Source organism: Mobula birostris, chromosome 13 (genome assembly GCF_030028105.1).
Source record: "Mobula birostris isolate sMobBir1 chromosome 13, sMobBir1.hap1, whole genome shotgun sequence".
NCBI classification, from domain to species: Eukaryota; Metazoa; Chordata; class Chondrichthyes; order Myliobatiformes; family Myliobatidae; genus Mobula; species Mobula birostris.
Window position 1 is genome coordinate 30,847,291 of NC_092382.1, and position 26,842 is coordinate 30,874,132.

The 26,842-nt window shown below is 50.2% G+C and overlaps 1 protein-coding gene, 1 non-coding gene and 2 pseudogenes across 2 annotated transcripts in view; 1 reads left to right on the plus strand and 3 right to left on the minus strand.

Annotated features, from left to right (window-relative positions):
* LOC140208711 (uncharacterized) overlaps positions 1–7,039 on the minus strand; it is a 126,971-nt gene extending 119,932 nt beyond the window's left edge. Inside the window, exon 1 of the mRNA XM_072277590.1 lies at positions 7,001–7,039. The gene's annotated coding sequence lies outside the window, so the exon portion shown is untranslated. The remainder of the gene's footprint in view (positions 1–7,000) is intronic.
* A 7,360-nt stretch (positions 7,040–14,399) lies between these two features.
* LOC140208867 (U2 spliceosomal RNA) lies at positions 14,400–14,603 on the minus strand (annotated as a pseudogene).
* Positions 14,604–19,662: 5,059 nt separating this feature from the next.
* LOC140208798 (U2 spliceosomal RNA) lies at positions 19,663–19,797 on the minus strand (annotated as a pseudogene).
* Positions 19,798–26,426: 6,629 nt separating this feature from the next.
* Positions 26,427–26,609, plus strand: LOC140208765 (U2 spliceosomal RNA). The gene has a single exon (XR_011888920.1). It is a non-coding gene; the product is annotated as a U2 spliceosomal RNA (small nuclear RNA).
* The last annotated feature ends 233 nt before the right edge of the window (positions 26,610–26,842 follow it).

Here is a 26,842-nt window from a genome sequence, read left to right on the forward strand (position 1 = left end):
AAGCGAATCCCTTCCTACAGACTGAGCAGGTGAACGGCTTCTCCCCAGTATGAACTCGTTGGTGACTCTGTAGGTGAGATGACCGAGTGAATCCCTTCCCACAGTCTGGGCAGGTAAATGGCCTCTCTCCAGTGTGAAATGACCAGTGTGTCTGTAGGTGAGATGACTGAGTGAATCCCTTCCCACAGTCCGAGCAGGTGAACGGCCTCTCTCCAGTGTGAACCCTCTGATGTACTTTCAGTTGGGATGACAGAGTGAATCCCTTCCCACAGTCTGAGCAGGTGAACGGCCTCTCCCCAGTGTGAACTCGCTGATGAACTTTCAGATTGGATGACTGGGTAAATCCCCTCCCACAGTCTGAGCAGGTGAACGGCCTCTCTCCAGTGTGAACACGTTGGTGACTCTGTAGATGAGATGACTGAGCGAATCCCTTCCTACAGTCTGAGCAGGTGAACGGCCTCTCCACAGTGTGAACTCGCTGGTGAGCCATTAGGTCAGATAACCGAGTGAAACCTTCCCCACAAATTCAGCAGATGACCAGCCTCTGCTCGATGTGAACTGACCGGTGTGTCCACAGGTTGGCAGACTGACTCAATCCCTTCTCACACACAGAACAGGTGAATGGCCTTGTCCCAGTGTGAGCTTGCTGATGTACCTAAAGTTGAGATGATCGAGTGAATCCCTCCCCACAGTCTGAGCAGGAAGGATGATCGAGTGAATCCCTTGCTCCACTTCTTAAATATCTGGACAGAGACAGCAAAACTGTCGTGTTGTGTTCGAGATTCCCGTAGACAAATTCCTTGCCATTTTTAACCTGTAAAAAGATTTACAAAATCCATCAATGGGTGTAGGACAACATTTCAGATGAGATCACTTTAGTTGCCAAGGTGTGATCTGGTATCACACTGTTGCAGTGTAGTTCCTCCCAAGTTGGAGAGAGAAATCATCTTCTAACTGGGCACAGTGCTGGTATCTGGAATGACCATCAAATTCTCTGATGCTCTTCCTGTCTCTCTAAGAATGGGGCATTTCTGCCATCTCCAATCTGTGACCTGGCTCAGTTTGACTCTCTCTATTGGTATTATTCCCTGTTCCCACTGAGCTGCATGGGTTCCTGGCCCCACAGTAACTGAAACACTCTCACACAAATAGCCTTGGTTAACATGCAGTTGGGATTTTCTTGTATGTACTGTTAATTTAAAGTGCCACAGTTTTAACGCCATGTAAATATCTCCAACTCAGATGTATGGTTGGTCTGCTCAGCTGTTAGAAGGAATTAGAGTAAACATTAGTATTATTTCATGTTCTTGACACAGAGTCATAGTAAATTACAACACAGAAACAGGCCCTTTGGCCCATCTAGTTGGTGCTGAGGCTTTTCAACTCCCTACTCCCGTACCCCTAACATGCAGGTACCTATACGAACATCTTAAATGTTGAAATTCAGCTCACATGCACCATTTGTGCTCATTCCACACCCGGATGACCATCTGTGTGAAGAAGTTTCCCCTCATGTTCCCCTTAATGTCTCACCTTTCACACTTAATCCATGGCCTCTGGTTGTAGTCCCACACCATCTCAGTGGTAAAAGCCAGCTTGCATTTACCTCACCAATAACCCTCAAAATAGTGGTATACCTCCATCAAATCTCCACTCAATCTTCTATGTTCCAAGGAATAAAGTCCTGATCTGTTCAATCTTTCCTTCTAACCCAAGTCCTCCAGACCTGGCAACATCCTTGTGAATTTTCTCTAAACTCTTTCAACCTCTTTTACATCTTTCCAGTAGGTAGGTGATAAAACTGCACACAACACTCCAAATCAGGCCTCACCAATGTCTTGTACAATGTCAACAAAACATCCATCTCCTGTACTCAGTACTTTGGTTCATGAAGGCCAATATGCTAAAATCTTTCCTTCTGTCCCTATTTAACTGTGACACCACTTTCAGTGAATTATGGACATGTATTCCCAGATCCCTTTCTTCTGCAGCGCTCCTCAGTGCCCTAACATTCACTGTGTAAGACCCAGGTCCTATCAAAATGCAACACCTCGCACTTGTCTCCATTAAATTCCATTTTGCATTTCTACAGCTGGTCCAGATCAGACTGCAAGACATTATATTCTTCCTCACTGTCCACTACACCCCCAATCTTAGTGTCATCCAGAAATCTGCTGATCCAGTTAACCACACTATCATCCAGATTACTGATCTAGATGACAAACCACAACAGATCCAGCACCGATCCCTGTGGCACACCACTAGTCACAGGCCTCCAGTCAAAGAGCCAACCATCTACTACCACACACTGGCTTCTCCCAAAGACAGTGTCTCATCCAGTATGCTGCCTATCCTCAACCAATCTACATCTATCCAAATACTTGTATATCCATTTCCTGCAGACACATTCCAATAACTTTCCCACTACTGATGTCAAGCTCACCAACGTATAAATTCCTAGTTTATTTTTAGAGCCTTTCTTGAACAGCGGAGCATCATTGGCTGTCCTCCAATCCTCCAATCCATCACCTGTCACTAAGGACGATTTAAATATCTGTGCTTGGGCCCCGACAATTTCTGCACTTGTCTGCCGCAGAGTCCCAGGGAACAACTTGTCAGGCCCTGGGGATTTATCCACGCTAATTTGCCTTAAGACAGCAAGCACCTCCACCTCTGTAATCTGTACAGGGTCCATGAAGTTGATGCTGCTTTGCCTCACTTCTATAGACTCTGTGTCCATCTCCAGAGTAAATACAGATGCAAAAAAAAATCTCTCCCATCTATTTTGTCTCCTCATGTGGATTACCATTCTGATCTTGCAGAGGATTAATTTTTTCCCTTGCAATCTTTTTGCACTTAACACACCTGCAGAATCCTTGAGGATTCTCCTTCACCATGTCTGCTGGGCAACCTCATGCCTTCTTTTATTTCTTTCATAAGTGTTCACTTGAATTTCCTGTATTTCATAGTGTCATGTGTGACACCAAGCAGAGGTACCGGACGGATGATGCTAATGAGAGAGATAAGAAAGACAATGGAGAAACATTTGAAATGCTAATAAGAGAGAAGAGAGGAATTAACAGGAAAAAAACACAATTCAGATATTGACAGACCAGTTGCTTTGAACCTGAACTGTTTGAAGTTTGATAGACAGGTGATACCCCAGCAGGGGGATAAAAGGAACAGGTTTGCTAAGGCATGACACACCATGAAACCCTGGAAAGAGCAGTGTGCCCCCACAAGTTGGTGAGTGTTTGGAGGGCCGGTTCACGGGAACTGACCAGAGGCTCACAGGGTGTAAAGGTACGATAGGTGGGAACCTGGGGTGTGTGTCCACCCTTGCCTGGGTGCCGGGTTCACCGTGGAAGAATGATCATATCCGGAACGGAGGGGTCACAGTCGGTGACCACAGTGGGATTAGAAGACATCAAAAGGTCTGCCCGAAACCAACTGCGAAACATCAAAAGGTCTGCCTGAAACCAAATTGCATCTCTCTCTCTCTCTCCAACGGTACTGCGAACTGCACTAAACTGAACTGAACTCTGCTTCACTTAAGACTGATCATTTTACCCCTAGACTGCGATAGAGCTTGTTTGATTCCTATTACCCTAGTTCTGTGTATATGTGTGTATTATCATTGCTAACCTGTTGCATTTATATCCTTACGATTAGTGTACTGTATTACTTATTTCTTTAATAAAACTTTATTAGTTCCTAGTAATCCAGACTCCAACGAGTGTTCCATTTCTGCTGGTTTGGCAACCCAGTTACGGGGTACGTAACAATAAGTACTCCATTTGTTCCTATCTGCCTGTACCTGGTATGCGCCTCCTTTTTATTGATCTGGGAGAGGAAAGCCAAAGGGGTGATAGAGCTGCATGGTGGATGTGGGGGTAAGGGAGGGTTAAACTAAAGTTGCAGACGGAATGGGAGCCTGAATAATAGAGCAGATTGTGGAAAGGATGGAAAGCCAGGAATGAAAACGTTGAGCATGGTGCAGTGAATATGCTGAGCCCTGTATATTTCAATACAAAGAGCAGTGTAGGAAAGGCGGATGTGTTCAGGGCATGGATCAACACCTGGAATTTAGATACTAGGATCAGGCAAAGGTGTGCTTGATAAATTGAGGCCTTCAAACAAAATTTTGTAAGTACAAAGTGGGTATGTGCTTTTCAGAATAAAAGCTAAAGATAGAAACTGTATCTCTTGGTTTTCAAGAGATATTGAGACCCTGGTGAAGCACAAAATGGAGTTGCATAACAGGGATAGGCAGGTAGGTTCTTATGGAGTATAAGAAATGCAAGAGAACACATAAGAAATAAATCAGGATGGCTAAAAGAAAGCATGAGATTGCCCTCGCAGAAAAAATGAAGGATGATCTTCAGGGATTCTGGAGATAGATTAAAAGCAAAAGGATTGCAAGGCACAAAGTTGGTCCTCTGGAAGACCGGAATGGCAATCCACGTGTGGAAGCAAAGCAGATGGGGGAGATCTTAAATATTTTTTTCCATGTCATTTACTCAAGAGATGGACACAGTGTCAATGAGAGTGTGGAAAAGCGGCATTAAAATCGTGGGTCCTGTACAGATTAAAGAAGAGGAGATGTTTGCTATCCTGAGGCAGATTAGGGTGGATAAATCTCCGGGGCATGACAAGGTGCTCCCTCGGACCCTACGGGAGGCAAGTGCAGAAATTGTCGGGGCCCTGGCAGAGATAATTAAATCATCCTTAGCGACGGGGGATTATCAGAGGATTGTAGGATAGTCAAAGTTATTTCGCTGTTCAACATAGAACATAGAAATCTACAGCATATTCCAGGCCATTCAGCCCACAATGATGTGCCAACCATGAAATTTACTCTAGAAACTGCCTGGAATTTCCCTTAGCGCATAAAACTCTATTTTTTTCTAAGCTCCATGTACCTATCTAAAAGACCCTATTGTATCTGCCTTGACCACCTCTGCTGGCAGTGCATTCCACACACCCATCACTCTCTGTGTAAAAAAACTTACCACTGACATCCCCTCGGTACCTATTTCCAAGCAGCTTAAAGCTACGCCCCTCCTGTTGGCCATTTCAGCCCTGGGGAACAACCTCCGACTATCCACACGATCAATGCCCCTCATCATCTTATCCATCTAAAAAAGGCTCCAAGCATTAACAAGGAAATTATACATTGCTTTGAGGATTTGTTAGAAGTATACAAAATTATGGGAGTATAGATGGGGTAAATGCAAGCAGCTTTTTCCACTGATGTTGGGCGGGACGACAACCAGAGGTCATGGGTAAGTGACTTCCCCATTTATACAGCACAATACAGGCCCTTCGGCCCACAATGCTGTGTCAAACATTACTTATTTTAGAAATTCCCTAGAGTTCCCCATAGCTCTGTAGTTTTCTACGCGCCATGTACCTATCCAGGAGCCCCTTAAAAGAACCTAACGTATGCGGCTTCATCACAGTTACCGGCAGCCCATTCCACGCACTCACCACTCCGTGTAAATAACTTACCCCTTGTGGTGATATCACGTGTCAGGACGTGACTGGACAGAGTTCTGAGCATGCGCAGAAATGAAGAATGATAGAAAAGCATGGCAGTGTAAAACGTGGTTTTGTTGCTGTTAAATAAAAGTTCAATTTTGCCAGAATATGGTTTGTTATTAGTAACCCACGGTACGTATAAAGAACACAACACCCCTGACATCTCCTTCGTACCTACTTCCAAGCACCTTAAAACTATGCCCTCTCTGCAGATTTTCTCTTGTTTGTGATTGGAGGTAGAACAACGGTGATTTTCTCAACTGGTGATGTAAAAGATTTTGTTCCCTTTCTCTGAGTTCCCAATCCTTGCATTTAGACAGCTGGAGCTCAGCTCTGTCTGAGAGATCCATCGGTTCCCATTCCCTCATCAGCTGGAAGCTCCCCAGGGCCCGTGTATGGATCGTGGGGCTGAGAGAGAGGGAAGAGAGCAGGACTGTCCCGAGATTGCAGGTCACGGTGTCCGGAGATCACAGTAACTATCCTAACTACCTCCACCAAGAGTTTCTAAAGTGCTCTTCCTGTTGTTGTGGGGGTGGCAACAAGAGTCTTCTGCAATGGCTGTTTACCCACATTCCCCTTCCTGACTCTCACCCTGTTTCCTGTGTCCTGCACCTTGGGTGTAACTCACCTCTCTTCATGTCATATCTATCACCCCCTCCGACTCCTGGATGATCCAGAATTCATCCATTTCAGGTTCCAACTCCTTAAAGTGCAAGGTTACAAGCTGCAGCTGGATGCACATCTTGTAGGTGAGGGCATCAGGGAGGTGTAAAAAATGTGGAAAAATCTTGTGCTGTGCAATTTTTTGCCTGGTGACAACGTGTGGGCACTAAATTTTATATTTTGAGCTATTCATTTTAACAGCTAGCAATCACTGTCAATAAAAACTTTGATGTCCTCTAGGTTTGATCGAATTCATCTGCACTCTCACATAACCTATGTAGCAGGCCCGTAGCGGGTAATGAAGTATTTTCTCACCACAGCTTTTGCACATTGTCCATATGTGATTCTCTTGCTAAATGATGCTTGAAAAAGTCAGATTTCCAAATATCACTCCATTTCTTCCCACTTGCAAATTCTCCAGCAACTTTTGCATCACCACAATACACACAGGTAACACCAGTTTCTGTATTGTACATAAATATTTCCCCTGAACCCTCCCCCAGGTGACTGACGGTGGTGAACTCAGTGATGGCAATGCCAATGAATATGAAGGGAAGGGCAGTAGTCTGTCTCATTGGAGTCTGGCACATTTGTGATGTGAAAGCTACTTGTTGCCCAGGACAAAGGTGTTTGATTTCATTATGTACTCAGAGAGAATGGGTCAAAACATGTCCCTGTTATTTGGAACCTGATCTTTTGATGGTGGGGCTGAGAGAGAGGGAAGAGAGCAGGACTGTCCCGGGATTGCGGGTCACGGAGTCCGGAGTCACAACATCGCCCCGAGATTCTCGCTTACCTGCGCCCGATCCTGGAGCCGTGATCCCGAGGCCTTTGTGTACTACGCGCATGCGTGATATTCACCAACGTCATCAACCTTGACGCCTGCGCATTTGATCAATGCTTCAGCGCCGGCGAAATTTTTAACGCAGGCCCTTATGGGTCATCCCGGTGCCATTAATAGTTTCTGCAAGCACTAGTTCCTTGTCCACCTCAGTTTTTTTGTGTATATAGAATACTCAGCAACTGTTTTAACGCAGAAAGCGGCTCCCGTAAACAATATACTCAATATCAACATGTATCTAATGCCAAAGTACAATCCTCTTAAAAATATAGATATAAAACACAAGGGGTTCTGCTGTTACTGGAAATGCAGAGACGCACACACACAAAATGCTGAAGCAACTCTGCAGTTCAGGCAGCAACTAAGCAGAAGAGCACACAGTCTAGGCATTCTGAAGGAGCTCGGCCTAATCGTTGTCTATTTATTCCTCTCCACATTTGCTGTCTGATCTGTTGATTTCCACCAGTAATTTGCAGAATTTAACCACACTTTTTTCAGTTAACCAGTTTCCAGATGTTTCTGATCCTTCATTTGTAGCCACATCCTGCCGGTCTGATTCACTTCCTCCTCGTCCTTGTAAATGATAGGCCCCATTTCCTTTTGGAGCCCCAAAGCCCTGACTCAGGATGCCAACTCTAGTTTCTGACTCTGCTCCATCGAACATTCACTCGCTAGTCTGCTGTCGGACTTCACAGGCGCATTGCAACAACCCAACTGTCTTTGTAATTACTGAAAATGACACGAAATGTTGAAAAGAGCAGCGGAGAAGGAATTTAACCCCCTTAGTCCAGAGTCCTGAGGAATGTCAAAGCTACAGTGAGCTCATCATCTGATTCAAACTGGAGAAAATCATGCAGGGAATTCGTACAGGTGTATAAAATCATGAGAGGCATTGGTCGTGGAATAGCCAGTTGCTTTTTCCCTGGACTGAAATGGCGAACACTCGGGGGCAGAGCGTTAAGGTGTTTGAAAGTATTTGCAAGACAGAAGTCAGAGCGGTGGGCGTATGGAATGCACTGCCGGTGATGGTGGTGGAGGCGGATGCAATTGAGTCTTTAAAGAGAATAGATAGGTACGTGGAGCTTAGAAAAATAGAGGGCTATGTGCGACGGTAATTCTAGGCTCTTTCGAGAGTAGGTTACATGGTCGGCACAACACTGTGGGCCGAACAGCCTGTACTGTGCTATTGATTTCTATGATTCTATGAAATTCAAGGGAAGTCTGCTATCCCACGGAGTGGTGACTAGCTGCAACCTGTCATCACAGGGAGAGTGAGAGGGGAACGGCAGGGATGGATTTTAAAATACTGATATGGAACAGAAACATGGGCAGGGACCAGATGGGCCGAGTGGCCTCTCTCGTGTACATTGTGAGTGTGGTAGAGACAGTAAGTACCTGAGACACGGGATTTGATACAGAACCGATTTATCTTTCACAGATTCACAACATTAAACATCAGTCTACTTTCAGGCTAATTATCAGCAGAACGAACTCCTCCAATGCTCAGTGACCAGGGTTCAGTCCTGGGTGCGATGAGCAGCCGCAAGAACTGCAGATTCTGACAGTAACAGTCCCTCATGAACCTGCAGCTGCCTTCAGTCACCGTGATGGTTAAACATTTAACACGGAGCTAATTTGAACTTCCTCCCTGATGTGAAGTTTCTGGTGTTGCAGCAGCTGTGAAGATTGAGTAAAACTCTTTGCTCACTCTCGACAGAAATGTGGCCTCTATTTATTGTGAACTCACTAGAGACAGTAAGTACCTGTTGTGGCTGTGATTCCCATACACAAATCCTTTGACTTTTCTACACTGCTAAAAGTTTACAAAGCACGTCAGTGGGTGAAGGACATTTCAACTGAGATAATTTTAGTCTCCATGGTGCCTTCTGGTAAAACACTGTCACAACTCAAAACAATTTGGAGGAACAAGATTTCATCTTCTAACTAGCTACAGTTCCGGCATCAGGCACAATAAGAAACGTTCTGCTTCCCTCTCGGTATCAAAATGGATCATTCCTCCCCTTCCTCAGTCTGTGACTTGGCTCAGTTTGTCTGTCTCCTTTGCATTCTGAGCATGTGCCACACACCTACTAAGATCACATTTTATTTACACGGCTGTGACTGGAGACTTTCTGATTATTATGTCCCTCCTGGCATTTGACGGTGGTAAACTAGGAGCCAGCAATGGTATTGACCCTCAGGAGTACCTGATTAGGTTTTCTCTTTGGAGACCGATAAACTGCCGGTTGTGTGTGGTCGGATGAGTGGGTTGTTTTCAGACCGGAAGGAGGTAGCGTTTAGAGTACCCCAGAAATCAGTCCCTGACCACAGTTCTTCACAGTTTAATGGCCTGGCGGAGGCAGCGAGATGTGAGATGTCCCAGTCTGCTGGTGACGCAGAAAGAGCGGAGTTGGGGGAGGGGAGGCTATTCACATACAATTTCGTAGTTTTGCAATCTGTACACAGTGCACTGTGGGGCTGCAGTGGCGGGTTCCATTGCTGGGATCAGTGCACAGTCACTGTGGGCTATGAGGATTTTGTGAATAAAGTGCCGTTCTTCTGTTTAGTATCTCAAGCCGCAGAGCAAGCCCATCGTTGGTATACTTAAGTTGTATTTATGGCGTTGTGATAACGAGATGATAGCCCTCCACGACCTCTCTGTCCTTTCCTTTCAATATTCGACTTCACTCGTAAATCTGTCATCCGATGCATTGACATAGAACTCGCTAATACAAAAGTTAAATTTTTTCACCAACAACCCTATGGCTTCTAAGCAAACAACGTTACTTTATTTGCTAATTATATTTTGTGATAATTAGTGAGTGCAACCGTGTCATATTATTAAATTAAGTATTATATGTTTTATTGTACCAGTTACACACTGAAATGCAGTGATAGGCTATAATCTTGTTAATGTCTTAACTATCACTACATTTCTGTGGAGCTCTGGAATTCATAAATTTCTTTCATCTTGGTTTAGTGCTTGACATTGTAAGAAGCCCTATTCATATATATATTCACAGATTCACAGGTGCAGTGTCGCCTCACCTGGAAGGATGTTTGGACAACGGAGAGAGTTCGGCCGTCCGGCCCTTTCACTGTGACACCCCGAACTCCACATCAAATCCGTCCACACGAATCTGGGTGAACTTTAATGACCAATAAATATAATTCCTCTCAGTGATCAGCTGTCTGAGTGATCCCCTGAGTCTGAGAGGAAGGGGTGTCTATGGTCCACATTGTCAGGGTGTTGAGTTTACCAGGAGACAGAGACTGCAGGGACGGGAGGTTTTCTGTTGACTAATACACTGTGTGTGGACCCCGCTGGTAATTCTGGTGTTGTGACCCGAATCGAGACAAACACCAGGCTGCCCACTCCACCAACAACACGGCACAGCCGGACACAAAACAGGGGACTTTACATCTCACAACACTGGATTCAGTGATGAAACCCGTGATTAATGTTGTTGTCCCACTGAAATCATCAGAAACGTCCATTCAGGTGTTTTTAAATACGAGCCCTCCCCCACAGGTGACGTCACACAGGCGCATCCACGCTCCTGACGTCACACATGGGTCCCCACAGCGGGATCTGCCCTCACGTGCGCGGTGTCTTACGTCACCCACGCGCTGGAGAGCTCGAGCTTTATCGGTTTAACGGCTGGGCTACTAATCACGTGACCAGCCCCTCCCCCACCCCTGTCAACAGAGGAGTCTGGAGCTCCGCCATTCCCACTGGTGCGAAACGATGTCAATCACTGGTTACAACCAATAGTGGAGGCGGACGACCCGAGAGGGCGTTACCCCCGCTGACACCGTCTCCCGAACTTTCCGTCACGGCGGGACAACCGTCAAAGTAAATGTCCGCTTTCTGATTTATTTCCATTTCCCTCCGAGGGAAGTTGGGGCGTTTGTGAAGCGTCTCCTGCGGCCGGAGTCTGATGTGTCGCTGAGAGGTAGGAGGAGACCGCTCGGCCCGTCGGTTTGATGCCGGTTCCCCGGGGAGGGAGAGGATGAAGACGGGGAGAGAGGGGGCGGACAGGATGTTTGTCCCGGTGGGGACAGGAGGGGCTCATCTGTGGAAATGTCTGAGCCCACGGTGGTGGCGATTCACCACATTGGGGGGCAAACACCGGCAGACTGTTGCCCTGCAAGCGGGGCCAATGGTCCGGGCAAAGTGACAATTATTTGTGTTTTGTTGAGACTGTACCGGGAATATGGTGTAAAATCCCGCTCCCCACACTAACACGGGTCACACAGACCAAAGAACAAACTGCCGGAGGAACTCAGTGGGTCGGGCAGCATCTGTGGAGGGAAATGGACCGTCAACATTTCGGGCCGAGACCCTCCCTCTGGACTGAGAGTGGACGGGAAATAGTCCGAGAAAAGAGGTGAGGGGTGGGGATGGGGCAAGAGCTGGGGAGTGAGAGGTGGGTCCAGGTGAGGGGGAGGTGGGAAGGTGGAAATAGTGACGGGGTGGGAGGTGAGTGGTTGGGGCAACACGGGGCTGCAGAAGATGGAAATTAATTCCATGGAGGATTAACAAAGAGGTTAGAGAGTATTTGTTATGGAGAGTGCAATGAAGATTCACCAGACTGATCCCTGGAGTGGTGGGGTCATCATATGAAGAAAGATCAAATGTGATAACCCTTTCATTTATAGAATCGAGGACTGAGAGGTGAACACATTGAAATGCACAACATCATTACCCGCTGAACCAGGGATCCCAGTCTCTGAAAAAGGGGGTGGACTGTCCGGGACTGAGATGAGGGGAAATGTCTCCACTCCGAGGGTGGTGAATGTCTGTAAATCCCCACCACAGAGGCCGGTGAAGACTCAGTGATCGTCCTCACATAAAACAGAGGCTGGTAGATGTGTGGAGACCGAAGGGATCGAGGAAATGAGGATCGGACAGAAACATGTGGCTGAGATGGGAGAGCAGCCGTCATCTTGTTGGTGGTTAGAGGGGCTGAATGGCCACCTCCTGCTGTTTCTCACTTGATGTTTCCTGTCCAGTGAGGCTGGAGGAATGTGAATAGTAATTAGTGTTTATACACATGGAGGGGTTTAAATGAAACCTGCACATTTCCTGTTTGGGTCTGAATTGAGTGATTAGATCAGACCGGACGCAGCTTTGTCATTGTGCCGACTCCAGATACAAAGCCAATGAAACGCAGTTGGCATCTGGACGGGGGGGGGGGGGGGGGGGGGGTCGGGACCGTCACGTGACGGCTCTGCCCATTTACCTGGCCGGAAACACGTCACCTGCCAATCAAGGTTTGACCCCGCCTCGCCCATCAATGCACACCTCACCATTGGCCTCGTTAATTAGCCTTGTACTTGGCCTCGGGTAATTGGCCTTTGTAATCAGTTTAACCCTGCTGGCACCGAGCCATTGGCTTCCCTGTGAATCACCTGGGCTGGACCTTCCAGACCTATAAAGCAGCCCACGTGTGCGTGACCCTTTCTCTTTTGTGCTACCTCCGAGGGACCACCGTGCTGTCCGTGAGTTGTGCTTTGAATAGGGTTGGGAGTGTGGATATTGTCCCTAAGCAGAAGAGCCGCGCCTGCACAAAGTCAAGGGTGGTTGTATACTTTGTCCCCACGCGATTTAATGTGATTTATTGCTGATCCGACTACTGTAAGTTGTGCGCGTGTTGCTTCCGTTGCCATTTTCCCCCGTTTGCCTTCTGTAAATAAAATCCTTCACTACCCAGACTGTGAGCCCAGAGCCCTTGACTTTGAGACCTGCAGAATCTGTTTCCTCACTGGCGCTGCGTGGGGAAAGTGTTCTGGAACAGGGGCAAAATGGCCAGTACAGGCACCGAGCGTAGTATTCCCGGCTGGACCGACGAGAGAGGGATTTGAGGCCTGGCGGACCACGGTAAACCGGTGGACTGGCCCGAGCAGTTGGACCCACGTTGCGAGCACCTGGCCGCGGGGCTGCTCCGGCTGTGGGATGAGGGGGGCCCCAACATGAGCCTCTCTGATCAAGAGGCGAGCGCCCCGGGGAGCCTGTCTGATCAACAACGCCCCACGGGCGCCGCAGCCGAAGATCCGGGTAGGCTCTACCCTGTGGGATCGGGTGGTGACCGCTGTGAGGGTCCGATACCCCACCCTCCTGGAGTGGGATCTACACTGGCGCCCGCAATGGGGTACGGTCAGTCAGGGCACCCGGGTTGTTAGAGAGTGGGCGCTGGTCAACGGCATCTACCAGGGAGCCTGCGACCGTAATTTTTTATAAAACACCCGGGTGACCGGTACCGTCGCAGGATACCTGGTCACCACCGCGCACCCCGATATAGTCAGTGATCCTGTCCCTCATGACACCAGCTAACGGGAGGACCGTGCGGGATGGTATCACTCTCCTTGAATAGATGCAGTGGGGGCAGAGGCAAGGGCTGGAGACAAGCCCTCCCCGTTTTACGCGCAGGCAGCTGTACATGGACATGGATCCCCAACCCTGACCTCTGCACCCTGTGGAAGGAGCTTTGTGGCGGTGGGGTGGTGGGCAACTGGGCGATTGCACTCATTCTCGTTATTTATCATCGCTGTGTGTATATTATGTTGTCTGCCAAATTTTTAAGAGCACGTCTGTCTGTCTTTAGTTCTGTATAGTCAGATATAGCGTTCACCTTATAAATAGAGTAAGATGTATTCCTTTCCTTTTCACTGCGGTAACGCCTGGCGAGTGGCGAGGCTGCCGAGGGGTGGACTGTGCTGACTGTCACGTGACAGCACCGCCCACGCCTGGTCAGAAGACACGCCCCCTGCCAATCAAGGATTGACCCCTCCTCGCCCATCACTGCACACCTAACCACCGGCCTTGTAATCAGCTTAACCCTGCCGGCACCGAGCCGTTAGCGTTCCTGTGAATTACCTGGGCCGGGCACTTCAGCCTTCCTGCATGAAAAGGGCTGGACGCTCTCTTTGCCATTTCCGAGGGACCACTCTGCTTCATTCCAGGCTGAGAACCGTGGAACAGCGCTGGAGGAAATTGTTGGTAAGCTGTGCATTGAATAGGGTTGGTGATTGTCCCTGATAGCATTGAGCCGTGCCTGTACAGTGAGGGGGCTCGGGCATCGTATTGACTTTTCCCTTGAATGTGTGTGTGTGTACTTTATTCCCACGTTCGTTATTAATCGTCTGCGTGTGTTTTCCTGCCGACCTGACTTTATCCACGACTGCTGTAAATTGTGTGCGTGCTGTTTCTGTTGCCATTTTCCCATGGTTGCCTTTGAGCTGCTGTGTCCCCTCATTAAAAACAAATGTAGCCTGCGAAAAGTACGGGGCAGAAACAGGAAGCATAGAGACAACCGGATTCTATTTTTCATTTGTTGTTAGTCTCCCCGAGGGGAGGTGCACCGCTCCCGGAGGCACTGCAATACCGGGTCGATGCGCGGAGTGGACGGAGCAAGCCCCTATTCCATCTCCCTGTTCCAAAAATCAATTTAATATATGGTCCCCAGATAAGGGACGTATCAGATATTAAACTGATAAGAACAGATTTTTTTTTTTTTTTTTTATTTCAAAATATACTTTATTCAAAAATAAATATATACAATAAACCATTCAATAACTTTTCATCCTTTACATACGTTTCCATTATACTCAGTAAAATACCCGTGTTTATAGCCACCCACGTGGCACTCCAGTAGTTCAGCTTAGCATCTCATTGTTGAGGGGTATACTCCTCGCCCACCGACCCCTCCCACTCCCACGGGTGGAGAAACCTATACTGTGGTCCTTCCCCACCGGGCCCTTGCGGTGGCTGCACCGAGTTTCAGTGCGTCCCTCAGCACGTACTCCTGCAGCCGAGAGTGTGCCAGTCGGCAGCATTCTCCCACTGACATCTCCATGTGCTGGTAGATCACCAAGTTTCGGGCTGACCAAAGAGCGTCTTTCACCGAGTTGATGATCTGCCAGCAGCACCGGATGTTGGTCTCCGTGTGCGTCCCCGGGAACAGCCCGTAGATCAGAGAGTCCTCTGTCACGCAGCTGCTGGGGATGAAACGTGACACTAGCCCGTCCATCCTCCTCCACACCCTCTTTGCGAACTGGCAGTGTGCAAAGAGGTGGGTCACAGACTCCTCCTCACTGCAGTCCTCCCGTGGGCAGTGGGGTGCGGAGATGACGTTCCGGGCGTACAGGAGGGCTCTGACTGGGAGGGCCCCTCTCACCGCCAGCCAGGCGAGGTCTTGGTGCCTGTTGGTGAGATCTGGCGATGAGGCATTTTGCCAGATGAACTGGACAGTCTGCTCAGGGAACCACCCCACTGTGTCCATCACGTCCTTCTCCTGCAGTGCCTGCAGGACACTTCGTGCCGACCACTGCCTGATGGCCTTGTGGTCAAAGGCGTTCTCCTGGAAGAACTTTGCTATGTGGGATAGGTATGCCGGCAACGACCAGCTGACTGGGGCGTTGCGCGGGAGTGGGGCCAGACCCATCCTTCGCAGCCAGGGCGACAAGTAGAACCTGGGCACATAGTGGTACTTGGTGCCCACATACCTGGGCTCTACACACAACCTGATGCAGCCACATACGAAGCTGGCCATCAGGGTGAGGGCGACATTGGGGACGTTCTTGCCCCCGTTGTCCAGGGACTTGTGCATGGCGGTCCGTCTCACCCGCTCCATCTTGGATCCCCAGACGAATCTGAAGACAGCCCGGGTGATTTCCGAGCTGTAGGAGCGGGGGACGGGCCAGACCTGCGCCAAGTACAGCAGCCCTGAGAGCACCTCACACCTGATGACCAGGTTCTTGCCCGTTATCGACAGGGAGCGCCCTCCCCACAGTCCCAGTTTCTGTTTCACCTTGGCAGTCCGCTCCTGCCAGTTCTTGTTGCACGCCTCAGCCCCTCCGAACCAGATCCCCAACACCTTCACGTGGTCAGACCTGATGGTGAAGGGGACGCTGGATCGGTCGGGCCAGTTGCCAAAGAGCATGGCTTCGCTCTTCGTGCGGTTGACCCTGGCCCCCGACGCTAGCTCGAACTGTTCGCAGGTGCCAATCAACCTGCGAACTGACCTCGGATCAGAGCAGAAGACGGTGACGTCGTCCATGTACAGGGAGGTTTTCACTTGGGTCCCTCCACTGCCTGGCAGCGTCACCCCTCTTATGCCCTCATCCCTCCTGATGGCTTCCACAAAGGGTTCTATGCAGCAGACAAACAAGACAGGGGAGAGGGGGCAGCCCTGCCTGACTCCAGACCTGATGGGGAAGCTGTCTGTTTCCCACCCGTTGACCTGGACTGCACTACGGATGTCTGTGTAGAGCAGTCTGATCCAATTCCGGATTCCCTCCCCAAATCCCATTTTGGAGAGCACGTCCGCCATGTACGTGTGCGATATCCTGTCGAAGGCTTTCTCCTGGTCCAAGCTGACCAGGCAGGCGTCCACCCCCCTGTCCTGCACGTAGGCGATGGTGTCCCTCAGCAGCGCGAGGCTGTCTGAGATCTTCCTGCCCGGTACAGCACAGGTTTGGTCCGGGTGGATCACCTGTCCCAGAGCAGACTTGACCCTGTTGGCGATAGCCTTGGACAGGACCTTGTAGTCCACATTAAGGAGAGAGATGGGTCTCCAATTCCTAATGTCCTCCCTTTCCCCCTTCTGCTTGTAGATGAGGGTGATGATGCCCTTCCTCATGGACTCAGACATACTGCCGGCCAGAAGCATAGCGTTGTACACTTCCAGCAGGTCTGGGCCCATCCAGTTCCACAGAGCCGAGTACAACTCGGCCGGTAAGCCGTCGCTTCCGGGAGTCTTACCCGACCCGAAGGAACGGATGGAGCCTGTCAGCTCGTCCAGGGTCAGTGGCCGATCCAGACTCTCCCGCTTGCCGTCGTCTAAGACCTGCGTGATAGACGACAGGAAGTTGCGGGAGGCTGTGGATTCTGTGGCCTTTTCCTCGTACAGACCGGCATAGAAGGACTTGCAGATCCTCAGTATGTCGGTCTGCGAGGACGCGACTGAGCCGTCCTCTTCCTTAAGGTTGTGGATCACAGAGCTCCCCCTGTGCACCTTTTGGAAGAAGAAGCGTGAGCACGTCTCGTCCTGCTCCACGGTTTGGACCCTTGATCGGAAGATGATCTTGGAGGATTCAGCGGCGAGGTGCTGGGCTTGCTGGCCCTTCACCTCTCGCAGTTCCTCCCTGACATCCACCCCCTTCGACTGCAGAAGGAGAAGTTGCTGCAACTCTGTCTGGAGTTTACGCAGTTCCCTCTGCTCCTGCCTTGCCTTCTGAATACCCTTGCGGATGAAGAACCTCTTAATGTTCTCCTTGGTGGCTTCCCACCAGTGAACCGGGGAATCAAAGAAGGCTTTCAAGGTTCTCCAACCTGTGTACTCCCTCTCTAGTTCCTCGATGTTCTCTGGGGTCAGCAGCTTTACGTTCAGCTTCCACGTCCCCCTGCCTGCCTTCTGGTCCTCCCGTAAGTGACAGGTGGCTCTCAGAAGGCAGTGGTCAGAGAAGAACACCGGCGTGACGTCGGTGGACCTGACCGTGAGGGACTCAGACAGGAAGAGGAAGTCGATCCGGGAGCGGGCTGAGCCGTCCGATCGTGTCCAGGTGGCTTGCGGCTGTGCTCCACCTGTGGGGGTGCCAAAGGCGTCGCGCAGCTTGGCTGTCTTCACCATTTCCCTCAGGAGTCTAGAGGTACTGTCTAGCCTGCCGTCGGCACTGCCGGGTCCTCCAGCCGCATCAATGGTGCAATTGAAGTCTCCGGCCAGAACGACCGGCTGGGTCGTCACCAGCAGCTGTGGGAGCTGCTCGAAGACGGCCAGCCGCTCGCTCCGCACGGGGGAGGCGTACATGTTGATCAGCCGGAGCGGAGTGCCCCGGTATTTGACGTCTGCTACCAGGAGGCGCCCCGCAACCACCTCTTTAACTTGGGTGATTGAGAAGTTGCCTCCCCGCAGCAGAATCCCCAGGCCGGAAGCGCGACAATCGTTGCCCCCCGACCACACCGACAAACCTTTTTTCCACCACCGTGACCACCTCCGGTAGTTACGGAGATGTGGTAGTCCACACTCCTGGAGGAAGGTCACATCGGCCTTTACAGTGTCCAGGTACTGGAGCGTGCTGACGCATCGCCCAGTACTCTTCAAACTTCGCACATTCAAGCACGCCAATTTAAGGTCTGCCATCGTTAAGTCTTTTATTTTGGCTGCTCTCCGTCCTCACCCTTGCCATCCTGAGCCTTCATTCCCACCGCCTTTGTGAAGTTTTCCACCTCCTGTGGGCTCAGGTACTGCTGGTAGAACTCCTCCGTGTGTGGCCGTTCTGGTTCTGGGTCTGGGCCCGGGGGGTTGCTGACTTCCTGGGCTGCTTCCCCTTCCGGCTGCTGGGTACCAGCCGTGGCTCTGCTCCCGGATTCCCGGAGCTCTGTGCGTCTGCTGCTCTCCGCCTCCTGTACTTGGGGGGTGGCCAGCAGACTTTCTCCCCTCTCTCTCCTCCTCTCCACCTGTTCTGCCAGCCGCTTCTTCCGCCGGGGCTGCTGGCCTCCCCCAACTCCTTCCTCCTCTGAAGAGGACAGGGTACCAGGGGCTGCGTGGTTCCCTGCCCTTTTCTGGCGTTGCTCCGCCTTCTGTCGCTTGGCCGCCGCCTTTTGGGTCTTTTTTCGTTTCACGACCTTCCATTCGGTTTCCGCCTCCGCTCTCCCCTCCTCCATGGACTCCTGCTCGTCGTTTGCCTGGTCCTGGAGGGTCTGCAGTGGGGTGGCAGGTCTTGGGGTGCTTGCACCTTCCTCCCTGGTCTCGTCATCCGTCCTGTCGGGTGCCTCATCTGCAGCGCTGGCGGGTACGTCCGCATCAGCCTGGGCCCTTTCAGGGCCAGCACCTCCCCTGGTCGCCTGTGCGTAGGTGCCCCCACGCTTCGGGCAGGCTCTGTACAGGTGGCCGGCCTGTCCGCAGAGGTTGCAGGCCTTGGCCTGCGTGCAGTCTTTGGTCAGGTGGCCTTCCATTTTACAGTTCTTGCACATCACCACCCTGCACTGGGCTGCGATGTGCCCTTCCTTGCCGCAGTTTCGGCACACCCTGGGTTGTCCCGCGTACACCATGTACCCTCGGTTCCCTCCGATGGCGAAGACGGAGGGGGGGTGGATGATGCCGCCGTTGGAATCCAACCTCAGCTTCACCTTCACCTGCCGTTTGCTGGTCCAGATTCCCAGCCCGTCCTTCACGTCCGCTGGTGTTCCTACGCTCTCCACATACCGAGCGAGGAACGTAAGGACATCTACCACTGGCACGTGCGGGTTGAACATGTGCACCGTGATTGTCCTTTCCTGTTGCGTAGCCGTTGCAAAGAGGGGCTGTGCTTTCAGCAGCGACAGCGGCGCCTCTGTCCCCTTCAGCTGAAGCTGCTGGTACAGCTTCTGCCACCCTGCAGCCTGCCGGAAAGTGACATCGAAGAAGCCTGCGAAGTCCTGGACGCAGTAGATGTCATCGGGCGTAAATCCGCAGCAATCCAGCAAGACCTTCCGGATGAAGGTCTCTCGGGTGAAGCCGGTGCCCCCGTTCCGGTCTCGCACTGTCAGCCTGACAGTGTTCTTGATACCCTGGCCTCGAGCTGATGTACTGCTCGCTGCTGCCATCTTCTAACTCACTGCTGTCGTCGCTGGTATGGGGTGTTAGATTGGAGGCCAATCAGCATTAGGATCCACCCCTGCGTCAGCGCGAACTCTCCTCCTCCTCCGCCTTCTGGTCTGATAAGAACAGATACTACACTTGATCTTAGCCAAAAGGCCGAGAAGCGATACCACAAATGTCCGGACCCTTTCGGATCTTGCTAGTCTTCCCTCTATTAAGTTGGACCGACTGTCTACAGGACACCGATTTATCCTACCTCTCTTCAACTTTTGAAGTAGGTTTGGTGTAATTTCGCTCAGTCTTTGACATAAGTTGTATTTTTCTCCCTTGTCGCGAAATCTCTTTCGGAATACAGCTGATCATGTAAAATAGCGGATATTCCGCCAACCAAATGAGAGAGGCGGCCCTGGTTTGTATGCAACTCCTCCTCCTCAGCTGTTCTGCCCGCCCTCTAGCGTCTGATGTCATTGCAAGCGTGATGACGTTTACGGAAGGCGTTGCAGCGAGAGAAGCGAAGTTGCGGCCGGGTCGTTTGGCGAGCCTGGCGGGGCAGGTGATTGGGGAGGGGGTCCTCCGGAAACGGGAGGAGGGTGGCTAGGAACATCGGGTGGAAGCGATGGCTGGGGATTGCGAAGAAGGAGAGGGTTGTAAATGGGGTAAGTGAGGTCGTTTGATGGGGGACGATGGGTAGTTGAGTTGGTCGGGGCGAGGGACGGGATAGAGTCGGATGAAAGGGAGGGGGTAGGGTTGCAACTCGGACAATATTTAAGTGTGAGCTGGCATGTGGCAAATAACGGCATTGCAGTCAATGGATTATTTCCACAGAAAATAATCTAACCGTCCGGCTGGACTTCATTGGTAAAGAAAGCTTGTTGACCAGAACTGGTTCCATTAACAAATCGGAGATAATCGGGAGAATGTGGGTATACTACTTTCCTGACATCCGAAGGCCTTTCTGCCGTATCCCACCAGCCAAATACCGGAAGTAATTATGAACATTCCGTATTTGCCTAAGTTTGTCCAGCTCCATCCAGCATTTAACAACATTCTCCGACCTATGGCTTGTATCACTTACTACGTCTCCAAGGAGGAAAAAAAAAAGGTGGAAATCTGGGGAAAAGAGGCATAAAATGCCGAAAAGGATTTGGTGGTAATGCAGCATTCTGTAGAGAAAGAAGCAGTTAATGATTCAGATGTGATTCTTAATCATGGCAGTGATCTTTCATCAGTTCTAAGAGCCATTAACCTGACACATTTGCTCTATTTCTCTGCAAAATGCTGACTAAAGTGGCAAGTATTCCCAGCACTTATTTTATTTCAAAAGATTGCCATTCCGTCGTTATATTATTCTCCCAGTTCCTTTCGTCCATCCCTGGGGAGCAATTTTTTTTTTGCAGGACCAGCCACAGATTAGCGTTTCAATAACCCTATGCAGTGAACTCTATTCGTTCAACACTATTGGTGTGATAGAAGAATACTAAGTTGTAGATTACAGAATGTTAAATAACCAGCACTGTAACATTCTGACTTCTTTGCCTTTCTCCCGCTGTGGTTTGGGAACTTTAAAGCTTGGCTGTTTGCAAGGCTGAAGTTTCTCAAATTTATTTTAATCATTTTCTTTTAAATGGTAGTGTAGCTGTGATTGAACAGGGAGATTGCTCTTCAGTGCCAGGGCACATCTCCTGGGCAGAATGTACTAGCCACAGGTCTTTATGATGCATGTTCTACGGGTCTATGGTGGCCAGTGCTATCATGTTTGCTGTTGTGTTCTGAGGCAGCAGGCTGAGGGTAGCAGACACCGACAGAATCAACAACCCCAGCATCTGCAGATTATTTTGTGTGAACAGAATCAACAAACTCATTCGTAAGGCCAGTGATGTTGTGGGGATGGAACTGGACTCTCTGACGGTGGTGTCTGAAGAGAGGATGCTGTCCAAGTTGCATGCTATCTTGGACAATGTCTCCCATCCACTACATGATGTACTGGTTGGGCACAGGAGTACATTCAGCCAGCGACTCATTCCACCGAGATGCAGTACAGAGCGTCATTCCTGCCTGTGGCCATCAAACTTTACAACTCCTCCCCTGGAGGGTCAGACACCCTGAACCAATAGGCTGGTCCTGGACTTATTTCCTCGCATAATTTACATATTACTATTTAACTATTTATGGTTTTATTATTATTTATGGTGCAACTGTAATGAAAACCAATTTCCCCCAGGATCAATAAAGTATGACTATGATTTTGGGTTACAGAGTTACCCTGGGACCAGCCTGCTGTGAGTTGCCAAGAGTACTGCGATTGGGATGCAAAGAAACTACCTGACACCATGGAAGAAGATTGAACCTTTCTCATTGAGTAAGGAAATGATTTGTAATCTGCCCTTTGGCTAGTGCCGCATTGAGTATAGTGAAGTAATTTGGTGTTGTTTTAAAATTTTGGGCTGTTTTTGGAGCGTTCAAAGGTAGACAGGTAAAACTTTCTCCACCACATTGATGACGTCATTGATGCTGTTTCCAGCTCCCGTGTGGAGCCCTGACGAAGGGTCTCGGTCTGAAACGTCGACTGTACCTCTTCCTAGAGATGCTGCCTGGCCTGCTGCGTTCACCAGCAACTTTTATGTGTGTTGCTTAAAATTCCAGCGTCTGCAGATTTCCTCATGTTGTCGTCAGATTTGTTAACTTTCCCACCAACATACACCCCCTCTCTCAAATTTGCTTGGTCCATTTTCATGATCTCACTCCCCTTTCCTGATCTGTCTCTCTCTGTCTCCAGAAACGGATTACCTTCTGGCCTCTTTAACAAACCTACTGACTCCCACAGTTACCTTGTCCACAACAGTTACTTTCTGACATTAAATGGACCTATGGAAACTCTGCTCACACTGTCACTTTCAAGGATACTATTCCCTTCTCTCAGTTTCTTTGTCTCTGCTGCATCTGATTTTATGAGGAGGTTTTTCATGCTAGGACATCCAAGAAATCTTTTTTCAATCAATAAAGGGGTTTCCTGCCCACTGCAATCAATACAGAACTCACCCGTAACTCCTCCATTTCCTGCACGTCTGCCCTCTCCCCATGTCCCCTCCACGACATAATAACGATAGGATTACCTTTTCTGCATCTGCCATTCACTGAAGCTCTGCATTCAACATATTCTCTGCAATTTCCACTATCTCCACCAGGATCTCACCACCAGGCACATCTTCCTCTCCACGTCCGTCTCCATTTATCACAGGGATCACTCTCGCTGTGACTCTCGTCTGCCAAACACCCTGCAACCACAATAAGTGTTACATCTATCCCTACACCTCTTTCATAATCACTCTTCCTCCCAGTGTAGCCTCCTCTACATCAGTGAGACCCAACTCAGTTTGGAGATCACTAACTGATGCACAAACACGAGGAATTCTGCAGATGCTGGAAATTCAAGCAACACACATCAAAGTTGCTGGTGAACGCAGCAGGCCAGGCAGCATCTCCAGGAAGAGGTACAGTCGACGTTTCAGGCCGAGACCCCTCGTCAGGACTAACTGAAGGAAGGGTCTCGGCCTGAAACGTCGACTGTACCTCTCCCTAGAGATGCTGCCTGGCCGACTAATTGATACATCTTCACTCTTTCTGCTACAAGTAGGACTAGAGGAGGAGTACACAGGTTGGAAAACCTTGAAAACCTTTGATTCCCCAGTTCTCTGGTGGGAAGCCACCAAGGAGAACATCAAGAAGTTCTTCATACGCAAGGGTATCCAGAAAGCAAGCCAGGAGCAGAGGGAACTGGTCGAGGCAGGTTTGAGGTTGTCATTTAAAGTTAAATTGGACAGGAAAGGAATGGAAGGTTATGGGCTGAGTGCAGGTCGGTGGGACTAGGTGAGAGTAAGAGTTCAGCGTGGACTAGAAGGGCCAAGATGGTCTCTTTCCGTGCTGTAATTGTTATATGGTTATATGGAACTGCGTAAACTCCAGACAGAGTTGCAGTAACTCCTCCTTCTGCAGTCGAAGGGGGTGGATGTCGGGGAGGAACTGCGAGAGGTGAAGAGCCCGAAAGCCCAGCACCTTGCCGCTGAATCCTCCAAGATCATCTACCGATCAAGGGTCCAAACCGTGGAGCAGGACGAGACGTGCTCAGGCTTCTTCTTCCAGAAGGTGCACAAGGGGAGCTCTGTGATCCTCAACCTTAAGGAAGAGGACGGCTCAGTCGTGTCCTCGTAGAATGACATACTGAGGATCTGCAGGTCCTTCTATGCCGGTCTGTACGATGAAAAGGCCACAGAATCCACAGCCTCCCGCAACTTCCTGTCATCTATCACGCAGGTCTTAGGCGACGGCAAGCGGGAGAGTCTGGATCAGCCACTGACTCTGGTCCAGTTGACAGGCTCCATCCATTCCTTTGGGTCGGGTAAGACTCCCGGAGGCGACGGCTTACCGGCTAAGTTGTACTCGGCTCTGTGGAACTGGATGGGCCCAGACCTGCTGGAAGTGTACAACGCTATGCTTCTGGCCGGCAGTATGTCAGAGTCCATGAGGAAGGGCACGATCACCCTCATCTACAAGCAGAAGGGGGAAAGGGAGGACATCAGGAATTGGAGACCCATCTCTCCTGAATGTGGACTACAAGATCCTGTTGAAGGCCATTGCCAACAGGGTCGAGTCTGCTCTGGGACAGGTGATCCACCCGGACCAAACCTGTGCTGTACCGGGCAGGAAGATCTCAGACAGCCTCACACTGCTGAGGGACACCATCGCCGATGTGCAGGACGGGGGTGAACGCCTGCCTGGTCAGCTTGGACCAGGAGAAAGTCTTCGACAGGATATCGCACACGTACATGGCGGATGTGCTCTCCAAAATTGGTTTTGGGGAGGGAATCCGGAATCAGATCAGACTGCTCGACACAGACATCTGTAGTGCAGACCAGGTCAATGGGTGGGAAACCTCTCTCCCCTGTCTTGTTTGCTGCATTGAACCCTTTGCCGAAGCCATCAGGAGGGATGAGGGCATAAGAGGGGTGATGCTGCCAGGCAGTGGAGGGACCCAAGTGAAAACCTCCCTGAACATGGACGACGTCACCCTCTTCTGCTCTGATCTGAGGTCAGTTTGCAGGTTGATTGGCATCTGCGAACAGTTTGAGCTAGTGTCGGAGGCCAGGGTCAACCGCACGAAGAGCGAAGCTATGCTATTCGGCAACTGGCCGGACCGATCCAACGTCCCCTTCGCCATCAGGTCTGACCACGTGAAGGTGTTGGCGATCTGGTTTGGAGGGGCTGAGGCGTGCAACAAGAACTGGCAGGAGCGGACTGCCAAGGTGAAACAGAGACTGGGACTGTGGGGAGGGCGCTCCCTGTCGATAACGGGCAAGAACCTGGTCATCAGGTGTGAGGTGCTCTCAGGGCTGCTGTACTTGGCACAGGTGTGGCCCGTCCCCCGCTCCTACAGCTCGGAAATCACCCGAGCTGTCTTCAGATTCGTCTGGGGATCCAAGGTGGAGCGGGTGAGACGGACCGTCATGCACAAGTCCCTGGATAATGAGGGCAAGAACGTCCCCAATGTCGCCCTCATTCTGATGGCCAGCTTCGTGTGTGGCTGCATCAGGTTGTGTGTAGAACCCAGGTATGTGGGCACCAAGTACCACTATGTGCCCAGGTTGTACCTGTCACCCGGGCTAGGAAGGATGGGTCTGGCCCCACTCCCGCGCAACGCCCCAGTCAGCTGGTCATTGCTGCCATACCTGTCCTTCATAGAAAAGTTCTTCCAGGAGAACGCCTTTGACCACAGGGTCATCAGGCAGTGGTCGGCACGTAATGTCCTGCAGGCACTGCAGGAGAAGGACGAGATGGACACAGTGGGGTGGTTCCTTGAGCAGACCATCCAGTTCATCTGGCAAAATGCCTCATCGCCAGACCTCACCAACAGTCACCAGGACCTTGCCTGGCTGGCGATGAGAGGGGCCCTCCCAGTCAGATCCCTCCTGTACGCCTGGAACATCGTCTCCGCTCCCCACTGCTCACGGGAGGACTGCAGTGAGGAGGAGTCTGTGACCCACCTCTTCGCACACTGTCAGTTCGCAGAGAGGGTGTGGAGGATGACGGAAGGGACGGTGTCACGTTTCAACCCCAGCAGCTGCGTAACAGAGGACTCTCTGATCTACGGGCTGTTCCCGGGGACGCACACGGAGACCAACATCCGGTGCTGCTGTCAGATCATCAACTCGGTGAAGGACGCTCTTCGGTCGGCCCGAAAATTGATGATTTACCAGCACATGGAGATGTCCGTGGGAGAATGTGCTGCCGACTGGCACATTCTCAGCTGCAGGAGTACTTTATTGTTGCCAAACAATTGATACTAGAGCGTACAATCATCACAGCGATATTTGATTCTGCTCTTCGTGCTCCCTGGAGTACAAATCGATAGTAAATATTAAAAATTTAAATTATAAATCACGTGCTGAGGGATGCACTCAAACTTGGTGCAGCCACCGCAAAAGCCGGGTGGAGAAGGACCACAGTTTTCGGTTTGTCACCCGCGCGCGGGAGTGCGAGGAGTCGGGTGGCGAAGAGTATTCCTCTCCTCAGTGGTGTGGATAGATGAATCAACATCGTGCTACAGGAGTGGCTGGAAATGTGGAAAGGTATAGACTGTAATGGAACATCAGTAAAGGAATGAGAGTCAATGAATGATTTATTGTAAACATCTTTATTTTGAATAAGGACAGAGTAAACACATGATTTATTGTAAATAACTTTATTTATTCTATAAGGACTTAGGGTCAACAAATGTTTTTTTGCAAATTTTATTTTGTAATATTTCTGAATAAAGTATATTTTTCAAAAAAATCAGTTCTTATCAGTTTAAAATCTGATGCGTCCCTTATCTGGGACCATATATTACATTGATTTTTGGAACAGGAAGATGGAATAGGGGCTTCCTTCGTCCACTCCGTGCATCGACCCAGTATTGCAGTACCCCTCGGAATGCTGCACCTCCCCTCGGGGAGATTAAACAACAAATAAAGAGTAGAATGCAGTTATCCGTACGCATTAACCACCTTAGGCTTTTTCCCTATTCCTTCGTTGTACTTTTACAGGTAGTGTTAATGGTAAGACTCCTGGCAGTGTGGAGCATCAGAGGGTTCTTGAGGTCCGAGTCCATAGGATGCTCAAAGCAGCTGTGCAGGTTGACTCCGTGGTTAAGAAGGTGTACGGTATATTGGCCTTCAAC